This window comes from Syngnathoides biaculeatus, chromosome 3, assembly GCF_019802595.1.
Source record: "Syngnathoides biaculeatus isolate LvHL_M chromosome 3, ASM1980259v1, whole genome shotgun sequence".
Lineage (NCBI taxonomy): Eukaryota > Metazoa > Chordata > Actinopteri > Syngnathiformes > Syngnathidae > Syngnathoides > Syngnathoides biaculeatus.
Genome location: NC_084642.1, coordinates 28,435,609 through 28,441,106, shown reverse-complemented (window position 1 = coordinate 28,441,106; position 5,498 = coordinate 28,435,609). Strand labels below are relative to the sequence as shown.

The 5,498-nt window shown below is 40.6% G+C and overlaps 1 pseudogene; it reads left to right on the top strand.

Moving 5' to 3' along the window:
• Positions 1-3,783: 3,783 nt before the first annotated feature.
• On the top strand, positions 3,784-3,902 carry LOC133498734 (5S ribosomal RNA; annotated as a pseudogene).
• Positions 3,903-5,498: the final 1,596 nt, after the last annotated feature.

Below are 5,498 nucleotides of genomic sequence, written 5' to 3'. Positions count from 1 at the left end.
TTTTCTCAGGGTACTCCGGTTTCCTCAAAAAATGTCCATGATGGGTTAATTGAAAACTCTCACTTTCCTACAGGTGTGAATGAGAGTGTGAATGATTGTTTATTTATATGTGTCCTCCAAATGGCTGGCGACTGGGATCTAGCCTCTCGCCCAGAGTCAGCTGGGATAGGCCCCATCTGGCCCACGACCCGAGTCAGCAGAAGCGGTGAAGAAAACAGATCGATGGATAAAAATACAATGCCATAAACTGAACACCCTAAAACTAAACCCAGTTCTTGGTTAAAGTATATTCTTCAACGCTGCCTGTCAGCCATGTGTGTGGAGTATGTAAAGGCAAAAAGTCACTGCTTTATGAAGTCCCACTGGTTGTTTGTGTGTGCAGATCTTATATGTCGCTTCAAAAAAGTAAGGTTAAACTTAAGTACTCTTAGATTTCGTACTAAATTCAAATAAGAATGCAATTTCTAGATCACGGCTGAGCAATTCACTTTCCAAACAGACCACTGAGAAACACGCTAATTATCGCAATGTATGTATTTATATAAATATTAACGTGAGTGTGTGATAGATAGATAGATAGATAGATAGATAGATAGATAGATAGATAGATATAGATAGATAGATAGATAGATAGATAGATAGATAGATAGATATATAGATAGATAGATAATAGATAGATAGATAGATAGATAGATAGATAGATAGATAGATAGATAGATAGATAGATAGATGATAGATAGATAGATAGATAGATAGATAGATAGATAGATAGATAGAAGACCAGATATGACAGATTTGAACTGTTTTCTATTTATTATTGTTGGGGATGGTAGGGTTACTTGCCAACAGATAAACTAATGGCTTTTAAAAACTATCATTATTATTTGTCTTCATTCAACCAACAGCTTTTAAAGTCGTACATGCCTTTGACATCTATAGATAGATAGAACACTGTATGTTATTACTGTATGTTGTTGTAATTCGGAATGTTTTAAATTATAAGTAGTCACTAAAAGTACCATATATATATATATATATATATATCCAGCCATCCATTTTCTGAGCCGCTTATCCTCACGAAGGTCATGGGAGTGCTGGAGCCTATCCCAGCTGTCATTGGGCAGGGGGCGAGATACACCTTGGACTGGATGCCACCCAATTGCAGGGCACATTGAGACAGACAACAGCCGCAATCACAATCACACTTACTGACAATTTAGAGTTTCCATTTAATACATGTTTTTATTCCAGTTGGTTGGTGGGAGTAAACAAGAACGCCCAGAGAAAACCCACATGGGCACACCGAGAACATGCAAACTCCACACAGGTGTGTGCAGGATACGAACCCAGATCTATGGGACCTCTAACCAGCTCTTCCACTGTGCTGCAAATATGTGCAATATTAAAAAAAAAAAATGTTGTTTTAAGCTTGATCTCAACCCAATTTTTGCTGCTTATCATCAGAGATGCAGGGTGGTCACATGTTCTCCAGTGTTCTGTTATATTAGAATAACAACATTAGAATAATTATACTCAAAAAAGTAAGTAAGTCAGTAAAAAAAGTAGTCCTCCATATAAGTAACTGTTAGTATTCGGTGAAAAACCACCTGAAGTACTCAACAGGAAATAGTGTAGCTTCAGCCATTCATTTTCTAATCACTTACTCTCATTATGGTCGTGGGTGTGCTAAAGCCTTTCTCAGCTGATAAAAGAAATGGAAATGGGATTTGCAAATATTTGACATAAACCAAAGCAAATTCAGCCACAATAAATTCCATTAAAATCTTAAATAAAAACAGTCAGAAAAAACAACAAGATTACATGTTTATCTTGTGTGTCGCGCAAGATTCGAGGTTTGTGTTTTCTCCCTTCTCTTCGCAGTGCTCGCAACCCTTTCTACAATGAGGATCAGAGAGCTCAAATGGGTCTGACTGGTCTGGACAAACTGCCATTTGCATTCAGGTGCTGCAGTTGACCTTCTGATTTCATTCCACAGAGCATTACATTGTGTAAACACAAAACGAGAAAGCCTTTTGTAGGTCTCTCAAGTTTCAAGTACCGGTCGAGTTCTTATTGCCTGAAATGCTGAAATTTTCGGCAGACACAAACAGGGGCGCTGAAAATGGAGGAATAAGTGAAGGATTCTTAGGCCCATCATCAACAGGCACCCAGAGAGCCCCCTAGTTAAACTATACTGTAATACTGACACAATAATATTACTTTTATTTGCAATACAGTATTGGTAACACTATGTGTATTAGTTTTGGAAATATCTCTGCTTCACCCCCTCTCTATTTTCGCAAAATGTTTCGGTCTACCTACTCCAGCCCGCAAAGTGCACATTTTTTTTAATGACGAGTGGAGGCGGAGATGCCGCAATGCCACAAAAGTTGGTGAGTTGAGACAGAAGAGAAAAGAAGGCAGGAGAAACAAGAGAAAGCTTGACACTACTGGATGTGACATTTTTTTCCCCCGCTGGAAAGATAGGTCATGTAATGGAAAGTTCTGGATCATTAACCAGTTGTGTTTTCCTAACTTTAAACATTCTTTAAAAACTAATATGGTGTTCTCCCTGGAGGCATGGTGGGACAACTGGAAAGCGTTGGTCTCACAGTTCCGAGCATCTGGGTTCAATCCTGGCCTTCCCTGTGAAGAGTTTTCATGTTGGGTTTCCTCCGGGATTACCGGTTTCCTTCCACATCCCAAAAACATGCAAAATGAATTGGACACTCTAAATTGTCCCTAGGTGTGATTGTGAGTGCAATTGTAATCTCTGTGCCTGTCATGGTCCTGCCGGCCCAGCCCTAGCTGTGCGGGTTCCCGCTCGGCCGTGCTGATTGGGAGGCGCACACCTGCGCTTCATGTTGGCTGTTGGGCCCCGGTGTATATAGGACCATGGGGACGACTGGTCCGGCGCCAGATCATTGCAACTCATGCCCTGTTCCTGCACTCCCGTATCTCTGATCATCAACCCGTGTGCACCGACCTCCGCCTGTTCTCCGACCGACCCCGTAAGCCTGACTCCTTTTATACTCCTGCCTGCTTTGATCGATCTCCCGTGTACCTGCCCGCTGACCTGCTCTCTACGCCCAACGTCCTGACTACCGCTGCTGCACCTGACTGCCTGCCTGATCCCCGACCGTGGAAGAATAAACGTTTTTCCTCTACGTCTCCCGACTCCTGCATTTGGGTCCTACCTCCGTATCGATGGGTTGTGACTGTGCCCTGCGATTGTCTGACAACCAGCTCAGGGTGTACCCCGGTTCCTGCTCATTGGTAGCTGGGATAGGTTCCACCACTCCCAAAACCTTTGCGAGGATAAGCGGCTCAGAAAATGGATGGATGGATGGATGGATGGTATTCTCCCCATAAAAGTTCATATTTCTGGTGAAAACTCTCAAATCATATGAAGAGTTCAGACCCAAAAGCAGATATTTTCCTTTTGTTGTTTCTGTAGATTCTTTGATTTATATAATGTATAAATTATATAATATATAAATCAAAGATGTATAAGTACATAATATATAAATCAAAGAATCTACAGAAACAACAAAAATGGATATATCTGCTTTTGAGTCTAAACTCTTCATTCCTCTGTTGTTTTAGTTCAATAATCAATGCTCAAAAATGATGGATGTTCTAAACACACGTCAATAGGAAAAGCACCTCTGTCAGTCCTGACGAATGAGGTGAACACTGATTATTATTGAGAAAAACAATTTAAGAAAAGATCTACTATTACAGTGCAATGCATTGTATTTTCAGTACTAAGACAACAAACTAGCTTAAAGCCATGCTACCCTGAGAACGCCCAATCTCGTCAGATTTCGAAAGTTAAGCGGGTTTGGCCCTGGTTAGTACTTTGATGGGAGACCGCCTGGGAATAGCAGGTGCAGTAAGCTTCTCTCCCTGGCTAGATGGAGAGGGGTTGAGTCAGGAAGGGCATCCGGCGTAAAAACAGCACCGAACAAATATGCGTTCATCTAAGATGACACGCTGTGGCAACCTCTAACGGGACAAGCCGAAAGGAAAAGAAGAAGAAGAAGACAGCAAACTAACTGTGATTACTGTATTACTCTTTCACAAATATGGGAATGGTGAAAAACATCATTAAAATGCAAAGTGTTCTGTATAAGAGTATCAAACTGTTCCACTGCCCGGAGTGGCTATGTTTAGGGGTGGGCGCTGCCTGGTAAGATTTATTTTCATAGGCAGTGCATGACATATGACATGATATTGGCAAAAGAATTTGATCACCTGCCTTGACTCTCATACAATTTACAGTGATATTCAATTCTAAATCCATATATGATCTAGTCTTTGCAGCTGTAACAGCTCCAACTCTTGTGAGAAGGTTTTCTGCCATGTTTAGGAGTGAGTTGACGGACATTTTTGTCCATTCCTCCAGAAGCGTATCTTTGAGGTCACACCTCATTCGGTCACGGGTGTGCTGGAGCATACAATTTTGAAATATAGGAGGAAGACCGAGTCCCCAGAAAAACATGCAAACTCCATACAGAAGGCACAGATTCAAATCCCAAATCTCAGAATTGTGAGTCATGAACCACTTGTCAAATATTTGGCACTAGTCTAAGATACTGTCTCACTTTGTTTCTTTCATGTAGGCATTAATGAAATGATCGTCAAACTTTCCAAACCTCTCCTGCTGCGTTCATGCCACACTTCACTGCCTATTCTGAATTAGATTCTGAATGTGTGCCAAACATTTATGAAATTGTTAAGGACATAAACACCGTATTGCTGAATGCATATTAACAAGCTGCTTGAGTGCTTGCCATGTTTTGAGCCTCTTCAGCTACAACTTGTCTTTTCAATCCATTTACAACAGCTATGAATTCTACCTTAAAATAGCCACGAAGAACAAGGTCTCAGTTCCAAGAATACTTAAGTATGAAAAAATCACTTTGAAGAATACATTTTCATTGGCTCTAATATAGTAGTGTTCAAAATAATAGCAGTCCAATGTGACTAAACAGATTTATCTAAGTTTCATGTGTAGTTTTTATTTCTACATGTCAAACAATTTAGTAGTAGGTGCAGTAGATTCTCCGAAAACCAATAAGACCCAGCATTCATGATATAAAGACTTTTAAAGCTGTGCAATTGGGAAATTCGTTGAAAGGGGTAAGTTAAAAAAATAGCAGTGTGGCATTCAATCATTGAGGTCATCCATTTTGTGAAAAACAAGTGTAAACACGATGGCTCCCAGCTAAGGATGAAGCCAGCACCTGGTGAACATGCATTTGTCCTTGAAAGCCTGAGGAAAATGGGCCATTCAACACATTGTTCAGAACAACAGCGTACTTTGATTAAAAGTTTGATTGGACAGGGGAACCTTATAAAAAGGTGTAAAAAAATATAGGCTGTTCAGCTAAAATGAGCTGTAATGCCTTAAAATGGAGAGCAAAACCAGAGACACATGGCAGAAAACAGCAGACAACCCTCAAAATGGATCGCACAAAAACCAGCACGGCCAA